Genomic DNA, 18,316 nt, shown 5'->3' with positions numbered 1-18,316 from the left:
TAAAATAAATATATATTTAAAGTAACAAAAGAAGGTGTGTTTGTTTGGTAGGGCTGCTATAATAAAGTACCACAGACTGGATGATTTAAACAACAGAAATGTATTTTCTTACAGTTCTGGAGGCTAGAAGTCCAAATTCTCAAGGTATTGGTAGGGTTGTTTCTTTCTGAGGACTATTAGGAAAAGATCAGTTCCAGGCCTTTCTCCTGGGCTTGTAGATGGCTTTCTCTCTATGTCTCTTCACATTGTCTTCCTTCTATGTATGTCTCTGTGTCCAAATTACCCTTTTCAATAAGGGCATCAGTTATATTGGATTAGGGCCCAACCTAACGACATCATTTTAACTCAGTTAAATACCCTATCCCCAAATAACATCACATTCTGGAGTACTGGGGATTCGAATTTCAACAATATGAATTTTGGAGGAAATGATCCAACCCATAACATAGGAAAGCAACATACAAGCAAAGAGCAAGATAATCCAAAATAACCAAGCATATTCTTAAAAGATACTTATGGAACTTATAAATATGAAAACCAAAATAATTGTAAATAAAAATTTAACAGATGAGTTTAACAGCAAGTGAGAGTTGGCTGAGGAGTGAATTGGTACACTGGAAGACTGATCTGAAGTGATTATTGCGAAAACAAGACCAAAAGCCAAGGTGAGGGAAATTTTTAAAGGCTTAAGAGGTAGGGTGATAGCATAAGCAGGTCTAGCATGTGTCTTAATCAGAGTACCAGTAGGAGATGAGAGGGAAAATGGGGCAGAAGCAATATCCAAAAAGATGATATGGTAGCTGAGATTTTTTCAAAATTGATAAGATGTCAACCCACAGTGACAGAGTCTCAAGTAACTTTCCAATAGCAACAATGGAAACCAGAAGACAGTGGAATTATATCTCCAATAACTAAAAGAAAATAACTGTCAACCAGGAATTATATACCTAGTAAAAATATCTTTTAAGAATAAGGTAAAAATAAGGTTATTTTTAGATAAATCAATATATAGGTAGCTTGCCACCAGCATACTCTCACTAATGGAAATTTCAAAAGATGTATTTTAACTAGAAGGAAACTGACCCCAAATTAACAGTCTGAGATGCAAGAATGAGTGAGCAGAGAAGGTGACAAATATAAACAGTAACACTACAAAAAAAAAACAAAAAACAAACTATGAAAAGCCAGTAATGATAAATCATGGGTATAAGAATAAGACAGAAATAAAAGGTGGAGGTGACACTGACTAAGAAATTTATTGACTAAGTTAAGACTTTGGTAAGTTAATATGCACATTAACTTTTTTAGGATAACCACTAAAATAATAGAATGTACAATTTTCAAATTAACACAGTAAAGAAATGGGTGGTGTATTAGTTTTCTATTGCTGCTATAAGAAATTACCACAAACTTTGTGGATTTTTTATTTTTATTTTTTAATTTTTTTATTTTAGCGTATTATGGGGGTACAAGTGTTAAGGTTATTTACATTGCCCATACCCCCCTCCCTACTTTGTGGATTAAAACAACACAAATTTATTATCTTATAGTCCTTACAGTAGGTCAAAAGTCCAACATGGGTCTCTCTGGGCTAAATCAAGGTGAGAGGGCTACATTCATTTCTGGAGGTTTGCAAGGAGAATCCATTTTCTTGCCTTAGCAAGGAATATCTGTATTCCTTGGCTCATGGCCTCCTTCCTCTATTGTCAAAGTCAGCAATATTGCAATATTGCATATCTCTGAACCTTCTTACACTGTTACATCTCTCTTTCTGACTATAGCTGGGAATGGTTTTCCACTTTTAAAGACCCATGTAATTAGATTAGTCCCATCTTGATAATACAGGATAACTTCTTCATCCTCAAGGTCTGTAACCTTAATCACATCTGCAGAGACTCTTTTCCCATGTAAAGTAACATATTTACAGGTTCTGAGGATTACAGCACAGTATCTTTTGTGCCATTATTCTGCCTATCATAGGTGGATTTAAAAAATCAACCCAAAAGAAGTCAAAAAGGACATAAAAGTAAATATGGAAAAATAGTGTTATAAATAAAAAGCACAAAATAAGATAGTAGAAATAAATACAAATGTATCACCAATTGTAGTAAATATGAATGAACTGTACCCACCAGTTAAAAGACAAAGTTGTCAGATTGAATAATATAAAATCCAGTTACATGCTCTTTCAAGAGACATACTTAATGCCTAAAGATATTGTAAGGCATTTTTAGAATAATGTGAAATAATACTGCTTATTTCACACTATTATTTCCCCATAAAGCACTATGTAGGCCCTAAGTTGAGAGAGAGATAATGTATCATGCTGAGGAAACATCTATCTGTCCCTGTTTTATTGAGAGTTCTTTTTTTGAATCAAAAATGAATGTTGGATTTTATCAAATTACCTTCTCAGCATCTTTGGAGATGATCATATCACTATATATTTTGATCCATTAATATGATGAATTATATTGATATGCATACTTATATTGAACCATTCTCACATACCTGGAGCATACTCCATTTGTTTTTGCAACCAGTGTGCAGCTGAAGACATTTTGCTAGTACTTTAATTAGTAGTTTTTGCATTGATATTAACAAATAAAATTGATTGGTAGTTTTCTTTTTTGTCCACATTTTTCATGTTTGTGTGTTAGAATTATGTTAGCTTTCTGAAAACCCTTTGGAAGTGTCCCTCCTTTGTTATTACTGGAACAGAAGAAACACACTCAAAAAGACACAAAGGAAACCAGGACCATATGATGAAAGATTAAGACATAAAAGCAATGAGAATAGGGTATACAACAGGAAATACACTACAAGACCTAAGACCAAATAGATCTGTCATATCTACAATGAAATAATGGGAAACTTATGTTCTAAAAGACCAAGTACTCCTAGTTTGAACCACAAAGTAAAGCCTGATACATGAGGCAATTCAGAAAGATTGGAAATGGACAAGTATAAAATCATACCTGACAATTTCAAGCAAAAGGGAGTTGAAGGAGAATCTAAACATCTAAAAAAGTTGAATTTATGGCAACAAGCAACAAATGAGAAAATATAGGCAATTTTAAATTATAAAGTATGGAATTCAAAATGAAGGTCTAAATAGCAATAAATATATATGCCCCAAATAGCATAGCATCAACATTTATAACAAAACAAAACAAGATAACTGCAAGAAATATTCAAAACATGTTAAAGATAGGAGACTTATCTATTGATCTGTAACAGATCAATTGGACAAACAAAAAGATTAGAAAAAGATTAATATTAATTAACAAGGTATATCTAACATATACAAGACTAAATAGATTTATTAGATCTATAAATATAACAGGATTAAACTTACTGGTTATAAAACAGAATACTATCAGATTGGATCCCAAACAGCTAAAGTGGTACTCAAATGAAATTCAATAGCCCCAAATGTTTTTATTAATATACAAGAAACCCCATTAAAGGGAAAACCATAAAGGTCTTTGCCTTGACTGTTTAGAAGATCATGAAGAGAATGAACAGTTTCAGTGGCTTCACAATGAAGCTGCCCACTGGCCTCTTATCAAAGATGATCTCATACCATATGCAAAATAAGTTCCAGATATAACAAAAAGGTAAACATTAAAAAAATCTAGAAACCATAAAAGTAGTAAAGGAAGAAACACCTTGTTAAAGGAAAAAACATAAAGATATTGGCCTTGACAGCTTGGAAAGACAGGGAAACGATTAGGTTCATTAAATTACAGAGGATAGTTATCCTTACCCACAGAGACTAGGTGGCTGTAGATCTCCAGCTTCACTTCCCTGCTGGGATTCTTTGACTAAGGCCAACGTTCTGCCACTCCTTCTGGGAGAAGTTCACAGTCATGTTCTTGTATATCACTGATTCCCATACAGCACATACCTGTTCAGTCTGTGGAGGTCATTCTGATCACTTTCACCACAGTAAAATGTATAGAATGCCTACTATGCATCTAGATTTTTCTTTGTACTTTGCAAGGGAAACAATGTAAAATCCTTCCATCAGCAGAATAGTCACTGAAAGAGAATAGAGTCCAGAAGGAGACCCAAGTACAAATAGAAATTTAATAATATAAGTGGCAGTTCACATATGTGGAGGAAAGATAGATTATTCTAGACTGACTAGCCATGAGAAAAAAATATATAGTTGGACCCTTAACCTCACAGTTTGCATAAAAAATTTCAAATGTGATAAAAATTTAAACCTAAAATATTGAAACCATCAAAGTAATAAAAGAAATACAGGAGAATCAAGAGAATTTTTGTTTATAAATTCTTGGTGGGGAAGTCCTTTTAAAGTATTGCATAAAACCTAGATATCATAAAAGAGAAGACTGATCCCAGGGATGCAGGGATGGTTCAACATACGTAAATCTATAAATGCAATTCACCACATAAACAGAAGCAAAAACAAAGACCACATGATTCTTTCAATAGATGCAGAAAAAGCTTTTGACAAAATTCAGCACCCTTTCATGATACGAACACTTAAGAAAATAGGCATAGAAGGGACATACCTAAAAATGATACAAGCCATATACGACAGACCCATAGCCAACATCATACTGAATGGGGAAAAATTGAAATCATTCCCACTTAGAACTGGAACCAGACAAGGCTGCCCACTATCTCCACTTCTGTTCAACATAGTACTGGAAGTCTTGGCTACAGCAATCAGACAGGAAAATGGAATCAAAGGTATCCAAATAGGGGCAGAAGAGATCAAACTTTCACTGTTTGCTGATGATATGATATTGTATCTAGAAAACCCCAAGGATTCAACCAAGAAACTCCTGGAACTGATCAATGAATTTAGTAAAGTCTCAGGATACAAAATCAATACACAGAAATCAGAGGCATTCATACACGCCAACAACAATCTAATTAAGAACCAAATCAAAGACTCAATTCCCTTCACAATAGCAACAAAGAAATTAAAGTACCTAGGCATATACTTAACCAAGGACGTAAAAGACCTCTACAGGGAGAACTATTAAACACTGAGGAAGGAAATAGCAGAGGATGTAAACAGATGGAAATCCATACCATGCTTGTGGATCGGCAGACTCAATATCATCAAAATGTCTGTACTACCCAAACTGATCTACAGATTCAATGCAATACCTATTAAAATCCCATCAGCATTCTTCACAGATATAGAAAAAATAATTTTACACTTCGTATGGAACCAAAGAAGACCCCGAATATCAAGAGCAATCCTAGGCAACAAAAACAAAATGGGAGGCATTAATATGCCAGATATCAAACTATACTACAAAGCTGTAGTAATTAAAACAATATGGTATTGGCACAAAAATAGGAATATTGACCAGTGGAACAGATGTGAGAATCCTGATATAAAACCATCCTCATATAGCCATCTAATCTTTGACAAAGCAGACAAAAACATACGCTGGGGAAAAGAATCCCTCTTCAATAAATGGTGCTGGGAAAACTGGATAGCCACCTGTAGAAGGCTAAAACAGGACCCACACCTTTCACCTCTCACAAAAACCAACTCACGCTGGATAACAGACTTAAACCTAAGGTATGAAACTATTAGAACTCTAGAGGAAAAAGTTGGAAACACTCTCCTAGACATTGGCCTGGGCAAAGAGTTTATGAAGAAGTCCCCAAAGGCAATCACAGCAGCAACAAAAATAAATAAATGGGACATGATCAAACTGCAAAGCTTCTGCACAGCCAAAGAAATAGTAATGAAAGTAAACAGACAACCTACAGAATGGGAGAAAATTTTTGCATCCTATGCATCCGATAAGGGACTGATAACTAGAATATACTTAGAACTCACGAAAATCAGCAAGAAAAAATCAAATAACCCCATTAAAAAGTGGGCAAAGGACTTGAACAGAAATTTTTCTAAAGAAGACAGAAGAATGGCCAACAAACATATGAAAAAATGCTCATCATCTCTAATCATCAGGGAAATGCAAATCAAAACCACCATGAGATATCACTTAACCCCAGTAAGAATGGCCTTTATCAAAAAATCTCCAAACAATAAATGCTGGCGTGGTTGCGGAGAGAGAGGAACACTCCTACACTGCTGGTGGGACTGCAAACTAGTTCAACCTCTGTGGAAAGCAATATGGAGATACCTTAAAGCGATACAAGTGAATCTACCATTTGATCCAGCAATCCCATTACTGGGCATCTACCCAAATGATCCAATGACACTCTACAAAAAAGACACCTGCACTCGAATGTTTATAGCAGCACAATTCATAATCGCAAGGCTGTGGAAACAGCCCAAGTGCCCATCAATCCAAGAATGGATTAATAAAATGTGGTATATGTATACCATGGAGTACTATTCAGCTCTAAGAAACAATGGTGATATAGCACATCTTATATTTTCCTGGTTAGAGCTGGAACCCATACTACTAAGTGAAGTATCCCAAGAATGGAAAAACAAGCACCAGATATATTCTCCAGCAAACTGGTATTAACTGAGTAGCACCTAAGTGGACCCATAGGTACTACAGTAATAGGGTATTGGGCAGGTGGGAGGGGGGAGGGGGGCGGGTATATACATACATAATGAGTGAGATGTGCACCATCTGGGGGATGGTCATGATGGAGACTCAGACTTTTGGGGGGAGAGGGGGAAATGGGCATTTATTGAAACCTTAAAATCTGTACCCCCATAATATGCTGAAATAAAAAAAAAAAGAGAAGACTGGTAAGTTTTGCTCTATAAACATTTTTTTCAAATTATTTCAAAATCTACCATAAACAAAGAAAATTGTAGGACAGAACATATAGCAGATTTTTTGTCCAGGAAAATAAAAAATACAATGAGCAACACACTAATTTTACACAAAATAGACAGGATTATATGTGTATTAAACAAAGTCTGACAGGATCTTTTTCAAACCAGATAATCATGGTTATGTTTGGTTGGGAGTCAAGGGTTAGATTATGGAGGATTTTCCTTTTCCTTTTCCTTTCCGAATGTTTACCTATTTATATTGTTTATGTTTTTTGCTCTATCTGTAGATTATATTTATGCATAGAAAAAATAATAAAGGCTTTTCAAGTGGAAGAACATAGGAGAAGGAATTTGCCTTGAGTTGGGGCATGAACCCATAAACAGAGACAATAGCAAAGAATCCATGCAAAACCAGGAAAGCCCACCCTCTACCCTGCAAGCACTCATCAAAAAATTTTAACTAAAACCAATTTCATTGGGAGACTCTTGAGCTGACAATCATTGACCTTCAGAAAGAACCAAGAATAAAATTTCTTAGGCCTCAGTGCTTAGAAATCTTTACTTCCTAAGAAGCTTATCTGTTTTCTCTGTATGGAAAATGCAAATCATGTAGCTGATCGTGTTTGCCCTTTTCACTGTGATTGTCAGGAAGCTCACAGACAAATGTGAAGTTTATATAAAAGTAAGGTCATGGGAGCTATTCATCTCTATATTTAAATTTCTCTGATCCTGTTTTTCAATTATTTACATTTTTCCATTTTGTCATGTGGAAAAACATGTAGGAATTGTGGTGTTGGGGGTCCCCAAGACCACTCTCAGGCTTGATGACTCACAGAACTCAGAAAAATTGTTTTACTCATGGTTATGATTTATTACAGCACAAGATACAGATTATTATAAATTATCAAAGAAAAAAGATGCATAGATCAGAGTTCATGAGAAACCAGTCAGAAGCTTCCAGTTATCCTCTCTGAGTAGAGTCACATGGATAGCACTTAATTATCTCAGCAATGATATGTGACAACGTATAAGAAGTATAGCCAACCAGGGAAACTCATCTGAGTTTTGATATTCAGAGTTTTTATTGGGGTTTGGTCATATAGGCATGGAAAGTCCATATGACTGACCTTAGCTACTTAGATACCAGCTCCTTAGAGGTCAAACTGATACAGTGTGGCCCAAAGGCCCAAGCATACAAAAATAGGCATTCACATAAATCTTATTATTAGCATAAACTATCTGATATGACCCAAGGTTTCAGGTGTACAAAGACACTATCAGGCGAGATATTCCAAAGGCTCAGAGGTTATCTCTCAGGGGTTAGTCAAGAGCAAATGACCATTTGATGAAGACATTTAGAATGTGCAGCTTAGGGTTTGGGCAGCTTAGGTCTGCTGAGTTAACACTTTACTGGATAGTCTACCCCTCATAGCCCTTGGCCTGGGCTCTCTTACAACAAAATGATAATATTTTTTGAGCTTCTATTCATACATTTAGTGTAGTATTTAACAGAGCATATACCAGATACAGTAATATATATATTTTTTGAGACATAGTCTCACTCCATTGCCCAGGGTAGAGTGCCATGGCATCAGCCTAGTTTACAGCAACCTCAAACTCCTGGCCTCAAGCAATCCTGCTTCAGCCTCCCGAGTAGCTGGAACTATAGGCATGCGCCACCATGCCCAGCTAATTTTTTCTGTGTATATATTTTAGTTGTCAAGTTAATTTCTTTCTATATATTTTTTAGTAGAGATGGGTCTTGCTCCTGCTCAGGCTGGTCTCGAACTCCCGAGCTCAAACAGTCCACCCGCCTCGGCCTCCCCGAGTGCTAGGATTACAGGTGTGAGCCACCGCACCCGGCCAGATACAGTAATATTATCAGTATGCATATTCCTAACTCTTGGAGGAGCCAGTGTGGGGTAGATGTAGATTTAAAGAAACAACTAATCTATCCTATATAATCATTACTTTTTTTTTTTTTACTAATTTGAGTACTCATTTACCCTCTGATCTACTGCTATTTATACTTTATGATATATTTGTACAGAACTATTTAGCATAGAAATTAGCTGATGGGTAGCTAAATCTACTTTTCCTCAGGCTAGTCATTCTCCGTTAGTATTACATCATGAAGAGGCTTTAACCCAATCTTCCAATAAATTCAGTCATCAATATCAGTATTATCATGTGAGTTATTTACATAAGACAGTTGAGTCTTACGATGCCAGTCATGGTAAGGGCACAATTCATTTCAAGTCAGTAAGAATTACAGAGATATTTGCTAAGCCTTCCCAATGGAATTGCCCCTTGCCATGAGGACAAAACCAGTCAGCCTATCTCAATTCACAGGCTTGTACTGAGACTGATTTCCATTATGTGCTGTCATAAAGCAGGGCCCCCCTCCCTTCTATAGAGAGGACATAGGTGTTCACATTGCCATTTTGGCCTCCATCTGTGTTAGGGTACAAACCCTTTCCCAATGCTGAATCTTAGCATTATCCAGCATTATTTGTTGAGTCTGCCTGAACCACTTCACTAAAGCCTTATTGTCTTTCAAGGCTGACACTTATCCTTTGCCTTCCTCCTGGAAGAGAATTTCTCTACTCTGCTTATTCTAGTTAATAAATTGTTTCCTCTGAATGTTTCTCCTCCTTAAAAGCGAATTCAACTTGTCCCACAATGCCCAGACCAGCACCTATCTCCCCTAAAGCTCTTTTCTGTCTCATGGATCAATGTTGTTTAATCTACCATGCATGTTGTTGCCATTGTGTACTAATGGCCATAGTGCAGTTAGGATACATGTTTTATACCCCAAAATGGGACCCCATACTAGGATTAGATGAGTGGTAGTCACACTTTGATGTAATTTAGTCTGAGTATGACATAGGATCTCCAATAGCCTTCCTCATCTTAGGGTGCGGTGTTTCCCCAGAGAATTTGAGTCTACCATGTGACATCTACTGCTTCAATCTCACCTGAAATCCACTGTTTTGTCTATTGTGTGTAATAGATTTCCATCCACAAAAACAAAGGTGATATACATTTGTGCATAGCTCATTGTGTAACTGGCTCCATGAACAAACACAAAATGATCCCCCTCATATGTGTTTTCCCTGTATATTTCTTTTGCTTTGGATTCCCTGGCGAGTAGGACTCAATGACCAGAAAATTATAATTCTTCTGTTTAGCTAACCTTTTTACCTTTTGAGTTGTTTCCCAGAAATGGCAGAGATAATAACACTGTTTCTGGGAGACAACTCCCAGATAACAACGCCAAGACTCACCTTCCATCACTAACCTGTTACTTCTAATTAGATCTGCATGTGTTGCTTTCAACACAACCTGCCCCAATACACACAGCCATCTTCCTGAATCCCTTATGAGAACCCCTACCCTAGTTGTTCAGGGAGATGGATTTGAGGCAGTTTTCCCATCTTCCTGGCTGATATAATGCATAATAAATTCCCTTTCTTCTTTGGCAATCCTCATTGTCTCAGTAATTGGCTTTCTGTGTGGTGAGCAACTGGCCCTAGGCCAGAACCCCCTTGTGGACTTGGTAACAAATGTGGCATGTCAGACATGTTGCTGCTATATTTTGTCCATTATAATCAGGGACCTTTCTAAGCATTCTATCATCAGTTACTCAGTAATCAGTCTGAATTTTACACCACACAGTCCCATGACCTGGTAAGGAGTAGCTCCAGATAATTCCTTCCCAAATTATATACTTTTGGAGATATACATATATAGGATATACTTTCAGGATAGATGTATCTTGAAAAATAAGAGTCAAAAGATATTGTTTACCCTTTGCTTGGTCTTCACCAAACTTGAGTGAAACTTCTCTCTTTCCTATAGACCCCTGAACTCCGCTTGTCCCTAAAGCCAAACACCGCCCAAAGTGGAGCATGCCCTTGCTCTCAACTTCTCCTGGGAATCAGCCTACCACAGTGGAATATTTTGCTGTCAGACTCCACTGGTCATTTCCCCTTGCTTGTCTAGCTTCCTTTCCAGATTCTGTTTATCTCTGTTTGCCTCCTTCTTACCTATAAAACAAAAGCCTTTTTCTGCTCGGTTATGAGACCCCTGCAGACCTTATGGTCACAGTGTTATCCTTATTGTAACTGTTCCTCTTTCCCTATTTCGATAGCCCCTTTCCCTCCCTTGACGATAATCCTTTTAAATAAAAGTCTCCCCTTACTAAATCCTGATTTGTTTTTCTTTGAATTTAATGGTGTCATGACTCAGAGTGCTGACTGCCCTTTGGATCCTGCTGTCTTCACCCAAGGGATTCATGCTGGCTTCCTGGACACTTCGTGTCTTTTTCTGCCTGGAAAAATAGGGATCCACAGTGGTGAGTCACACCTCCTAATCTAATCCAGTGCTTTGGACATTTATTTGTTGTAATTTGGTAGTAAGGAGATACTTTTATTATTTTCTAGAAAAGAGACTTTTATTTATCCCTTCTCGAGGTCTCTTCTGTTTTTTTTTTTTTCTTGGCTCTTCTAACCTGGAGTTTATGCATGAGAATTTCCTTGACTCTCCAAACCCGGAGATTGTGTGTGGGAATTTTCTCAGCTCCTCAGTCCCTGGAGATTGCATGTGGGGGTTCACTTGATGCTCTACCCTGGAAATTGTGCATGGGAGCTCCCGAGGCTTTCTGCCCTGGAGATTGCATGGAGTGTTCCCTCTGCTCTCCAATCTCCGTTTAATCTCTGTTAAGAATTCCCCCTAGGGAATTCAGTTTGTCAGAGCCTTCCCTTCTCTTCTTGCCTGTTTACCACATGCTTTGGCATTATGACACTGGTTCAATTTAACATATTCATAAGTGGCAAAAAATTACCAAAGGCAATTTGGAATTTCAGTGGCCTCTTTGAGAAACTTGAGATTTCCCCAAACTAGTTCATCTAAGACCTTTCTCTTCTAATCACCTCCACTCCTTCCTCTCACCAACTTTGATCTTCCCTGACAAACATCCTTGGAACTTTTGATATGCCCCCTTCAAAAAGCCTACTTCCTCCATGCCTCTGTCTACCCCTGACAGACTTTTCTCCTCTCACTCCAGCCCCTCAACTCCCTATAGTATTAAAGCTTTAGTTGCCCTGCCACCATTGAGGGACTCTTGAGGGACCCAGGGACCCCAAAAGCAACCACTTGAGGCTGAAAAAGCTAACTGGGAACTGACTGGATATCTGTTCAGGTGGTCTTTGGGGATACCCAGATGGCTCTTTGGTCACTCACCAAAAATTTAGTCCACAGCCTCTATAAGATTACACATCAGGGCAAAGACAATCTTTTATTAAATTATTTCAAAGTATTACAGGGGTACAAATGTTTTTGGTTATGGATAGCTTTTGTAATGCTTGAGTCAGGGTTAAAAGTGTGCCCATCACCCAGATAGTGTTCATTGTACCCATTAGGTAGGTTTTTGCCTATCAAAGACAATCCTTAAAGTCTCCTCCACAGGTATCAGTAGGAAGCTTTGGCCCTCATATTGAACAGGTGACCTCAACTTGCTCTATGTGCCAAAATACAATCCTGATGAAAATACAAAGTGGGGAAAAGACAAGCACCAACTATGTTATATAGACTAGTATTTCTCTGTTTATGCCTGAATCGTGGCTAAAATTTTAGAATGAAGGCTGTAAGATCTTTATTTGCATCTGTCTGTATGTTTATGTCTGTATGTTATGCACATGTGATATTTTTCTACCTCTGGATGGTATTACCAAATTAATTGATGAAATCCCTTAAAGGAGCTCTATTCTAATTGGCTTAGAGATAAATAAACACATGAATGAAATATTTCTAAAATTCTCAGAAATTAAAAAAAATACCTGTGGAAAAACAAGCACCAGATATACTCATCAGCAAAGTGGTATTAACTGAGCAGCACCCAAGTGAACACATAGGTACTACAGTAATAGGGTATTGGGCAGGGGGGAGGGGGCGGGTATATACATACATAATGAGTGAGATGTGCACCATCTGGGGGATGGTCATGCTGGAAACTTAGACTTGTGTGGGGAGGGGGAAAAGGGCATTTATTGAAACCTTAAAATCTATACCCCCATGATATGCCGAAATAAAAAAAAATACCTGAACTTCTAATGTGGGGGGAAAAGTATCTCTAAAACCTAACACAAATGTTTTAAAAATCCTAATTACATAATTTAGGTAAATCTCTGACAAACAAGATTAGCTTAATAGTGTTGGGCTTGTTTGTTTTTTTTTTTGTTTTTTTTTTTGTGGAGTCAGAGTCTTGCTCTGTCACCCTAGGTAGAGTGCAGCAGTATCATTGTAGCTCACTGCAACCTCAAACTCCTGGGGTCAAGCGATCCTCCTGCCTCAACCTCCCAGACTGCTAGGATTACAGGTGTGATCCACTGCCTATAACACCAGCCTAATAGTGTTTGTTTAATAAAACAACTATATCTTATGAGTTATAAACACTAAATGTAATATAAGCATACCTTTTTAAAATCCTATTTGGGTATGTTTCTCCTAAATACACAGGTTTACTAGTGAAATAAACCAATATTACATCTACTAGATGCTTAAGATTATGAACAATATAAACTTGAATTTAGTCAAGTTGAGTCATTATTCTGACAGCTTTATTTCAACAATAATTGTGTTTTATAATATGTCTGATTAAAAATAGTTTTCAAAATCTTTTTGGTAACTAATGGCCTTAGGCTTATGATAAATGAAATAATAGATGTTCATCAAATATCCAGATCATTGCTAAGTAAGATAAAATACTGAAACAATTATTAAGCATAGATTTAAGTTTATATACCTTTTATTTTTTTTTAATTTTTTTTACCCCACCCCACTTATATACCTTTTATTTTTTATTTTTATGTAGTACAGAGGCTAAATATATTTGGGCCTCTTAACAATTGTACTATAAGGAAGTATATACTTATAAAAAATTGTGAGATAAAAAAGTGTGAGATTTGCTAGCCTGCTATAAAATGCTGGTGTATGAGAGTTCAAAATTATCTTTTTTCTAGTTTTCTCTGTGAAGTAAAAGTTATTAGTGGTTAAAAATTATAATCAATATATGTAAATGAAACTGCTAAAAGCAATAGTGGCAAACAGAAACAATTTTTTTATGTAATCTTTGTCAAATTTTTTTTCAACATTTTATTATTATATCTTCAGGCATACAGCAGATAGAAAGAATTGTTCAGTGAACACGCATAGACCCTACACCCAGACTGTTACATGTTGCTAATCTTGCTTTATCCCATCTCTTTTCATCTATCCATCTTTCTATCAATTCACCTTATTTTTTGGTGCAATTCAAAGTAAGTTGCAAACTTCACTGTAATTTAATTCTTAAATAATTCTGCATTCATATTATTATATTTAGAGTTCAACATTTATTTACAGTTTTTAGTAAAATCTACAGTAAGATGTACAAATCTCAAGTGTATCATTCAAAGAGGATTTTTCTCACCATAGATTAGGTTAGCCTGTTTTATAAACTTCTTATAAATAGAGTCTTGCTGAGCTGGCTTGTACCAGTTTGCAGGGGCCAGCTCTTCCGTGTGTACCAGCACACCACCAATTGCAACCCAGGGTTTTGTACCTCAAGGCTGATCCGCTTCTGTTGCCAGACAGGAATGCATTGTGCTAAAGGCTTCCAGCACAGTCACACTTGGTCCTCATGGGAATCCCAGGAAGAGGAAGCACTGGCCCCATTTTATAGATGGTGAAGGAGAGGTCTCAAGAGGTCAGGCTAATGACCTATTGCTAAAGAACAACCTTCAGAGACAAGATCGGAGCCAGCCATGCAGCTCCAAGGTGTGTCTCTGATGACTGCACCAAGCCTCCCACGGGGGTGTCACACTCTTACCTGCAGGTATAAGGTCTTGGGAAGTATAGACAGAGCCTGCCTTTGACCGTCATGGCTACCTACAGCCCCACATCCCTCTGAGAGGCCTCTCTGCTCTGACTTCTGCCTCACTCTCTGATATCAGCTCTCATTCCTTGGCTGCCAGGGTCTTTCCTGCCCCTCTCCACCCGCCAAGTCCCCCTTAGTGTTGTCCCCTCCACAGGCCACCTTACCCCTGACTATACAACCTCAAGTTTACCCTGGCAGTGGTGAGCTCCTTCCCTTCCTGCAGCCAAATACATTTTTGTTAAGGAGAAAAAGAGAAAAAGAGTAATTTTCTTGTAAAGTTTATTTTATTTCCTGGTGTATCTCTTGTTAAATGTCTCCAAGACCCTCTGATAGCCGTGAGTGAGACTGCACGCTCAACAGATGATACAGTGCTTCCTAAGAAACAAGAAAGGGAAGACTAACATACCTGTGAAAACTATTTAGCATAAATTCAACCTGACGGTGACTATTATTCCATCCCTAACAGCATGTCAAGACAGACTTTGTGTATCTTAAACAACAGGCGATTGGACCAAATGTTTACAGTTGCCCATTGCTTACTGTCTGCTTGGTCTTGACCGAACTTGAGCCAGGCTTCTCTAGTTCCTACAGATCCCTGCATTCTGCTTGTCCCTAAGTCTGAGCAAACACAAAAAGAGAGGAGCATACCCCTGTTTTCAGCTTCTCCTGTGAATGGGCTGACCCCAGCAGGACACTTTCCTGTCAGATCCAGTGGCCATTTCCCCTTGTTTGTGTGGTTTCCTCTCCGCAGATGCTGCTGCTCTCTGCTTACCTCCTCTGGGCCCTAGACAAGAAAAGCCTTTTTCTGCTTGGTTTTGAGACCCTTGCAGACCTTATGGTCATAGTGTTCTTCCTATTGCCATCATGCCTCCCTCCCTATTGTCATAGTCCTTTTCCCTCCCTTGACAATAACCCTTTTGAATAAAAGTTTCTCCTTGCCAAGTCCTGATTTCTTTTTCTTTGACAACTCAAATGCAGCAAGATAGGGCTATGTGGTTATTAACACCACGGCCCCTAAAATACAATGAGATTTGGCCAAGAGTTCCAGTCCTTGGGCTGTTTTTTAATTTGTGTGGATAACTCCTTGGACATGGCTACCTACATTTCTTTTAAAATTGCTGTGTGGTGTCCTGCACATATGCTGTTCCAACTGCCCCCAAAATTAGTGATTCTGAGGTGGTTAGTACCAGGGGAACTATCTGGAAAGCTTGTTTGCGGCGCTGGAGAGCAGCAGCCAGCATGGCTTATAGAGGCAAGTCCCTGGGGGACTCTGCTGGTGAGTGAAAATCCACTGGAATTTTAAGCTAAACCCAAATGCACAAAATATTGTCTAGTGTCAGATAAGGGTAAGCTTGTGATAAGCCCTTTGAATTCCCTTACAGAGTCACCAGGCTCCCTCTGGTGCCTGGATTCTCTGTGTCGCTATGAAGGCAAGTTTGCGTGGTTTAGTGCATGCAATTCCAGACCGTCTTAATAGAAACTTATAATGTTACAAGCAAACCAATGTGTGTGTTATCCACCTCATATTTAGCATCTGGGTCAAGGTAATTCATTCTGGGCTAAGCCCACTATTATTGTCTACATCTTTGCCTGAGATTAGCCTCTGAATATTGGTGTTGGATGTATATATCCAGGGGACCAGATTCATCTTGATAAGTGACATTTGTCAGGGATTTTGGCCAATAGAGAAGTATCACACTATGTGTACTAAGATCAGGTAGGCAGAGGTAAGCATGTGGTTAGATTTGCTATTTGTGGATGGCTGTGACTAAGGCTGTATTGAGGTTTGGTTTGGTAGGCAATCGTACGTTCCTCCTTGTTCTGATTGGTATGAACTGGTGTTTCAGTGTCCTGCCAATTGCCAATATTGAATAACATCAGTGTGTTTCCATGAGTGCGGGATAAGCTTTGCAGGTGTTCTCAGCGTTTTTTTTTTAAGTTGTTAATTTAGCCCCATACCAAAATAAATTCTGAACTATGAGGTACTCGCATATGGGATCCTCACAGCGGGATCCAAGTTACTTCAAAAATAGTCATCAATTGTATTTTATATTTGAGCCATTTCTGTCCCTGTTTATCACAATGTGTGATAAACAGGGATACACATTTGCTATGTTTCAGTGAAGACACTTGCTCTATCCCTTCCCTTATGGGGGAAATGTTCTAGGGCAGCAAATTGCATAGCTTTAATAGCCTCAGGCATGGCCCCTTGGGAGCAGGCAGTGTAAGCAATTAGTTGCCAATTTGGGAGGGGAAACTCCCCTGCAGAGAGCAGTTAGATTTATCCTTGGGATCAAATACGGTTTTAGTGAGAATTATCTTTGTGGTAACACCCAGGAGCTTTGACTGGTTGCCATGGTCAGCCTGCGCTGCCGTTGTCACAGAGCCCGCTTCCACTGAGTGCGATGTGAAACTTGCCATTGGTATTGAAGGATAGATTGGGAGGAATTCCCAAGCTGGTTGTAATCCCTGATATTTTACACAGGCCTTGGTCCAGATAATGTAACGCAGCATACACTGCTTTCCTTAAACATATTAAGGAGGCTGGGGAGGAGGTCTGTGGAAAGGTGCCCTTGGCCATGTGGTTAGTGCAATTTCCTTCTCAATAAGTGGAGTCTGTGCTGGAGGGGGAGAGACATCATTATAATAAAGAGGAAAAGAGGCCCGTAGTTATAAGGGCGTAGGTTGCTGGTAGGGTTTACATTTATCATCACCCCAGGGATTCATAAGAGCTGTAACTTTATCTCCGCCATCCCACAGGGTTTACTGGGATTGGCTCCGGATTACAGCAATAATTCGATTGAATGAGTCACGAGCATCCTGGTGGTAATATTGGGTATACACTATCTCTGGGCATGCCTTGAACGAGACTCCACAGTTGTAGCTCATTGCTCTGTTTGATGGCACAAGTTAATAATAGTCAGTTTTATCAGATTTGAAGTAAAAGTTGGCCCACAGGACTTATAAGGGACCCAGGAGTGACAAGCGGTATCTTAGAGTCTGGCTTAGCTGGAATGGGTGCTGATTGCAGTAACAGAGATAGCAGGAGGAATGCTGGCCTCAGTGCTGATGTCTGGTCCTGTTAGTAGGATTGACCAACACGAATAACCAACAGTGTGATTCCTCATGTCCCCCATCTGAGCCATGTTGTGTGTCTCCCTGTTGTGTGCATGTGGCATATTGTTTCCAGACATAACTTGGTCAGCAGTAGGGTGTCAATTACCAGGGTAGGGTGATCCATCAGTAGGTACGTAGTTGACACTGGTGAGGATAGGAGCTTCTCAGGTAAGAAAAGGACACAGTAACAGAGTAGGGGTTAAAGTCAGAGGTCATATATGGACAGCAATGGGGGATCTGGTTGTCCCTTGGGTATTGCCCAACGGTGTCACCTGGTCCAGGGGGGATTAGTTCCACCACCTCCTGTCAGAAGCAGGTCCAGGTTTGCTCCACATGCCTTTTGTGGAGCAGAGCGTGTGGATGGCAGATGAGGCCTCTCTCTACAGACAATGGAGACTGGGCTTATTTATGCTTAGGATGTGTGGGTGCGGGCTGGAGAGGGTCCCAGAGTTGGTGGTGCACGTCAGGTCTGCACTGGGGTGGAGGGGAAGTGGCTCGGCTTTGGATGCTCTATGAGGGAG

The sequence above is a fragment of the Microcebus murinus genome, chromosome X, assembly GCF_040939455.1.
Source record: "Microcebus murinus isolate Inina chromosome X, M.murinus_Inina_mat1.0, whole genome shotgun sequence".
Classification (NCBI taxonomy): Eukaryota; Metazoa; Chordata; class Mammalia; order Primates; family Cheirogaleidae; genus Microcebus; species Microcebus murinus.
This window is presented reverse-complemented; position numbering follows the sequence as displayed.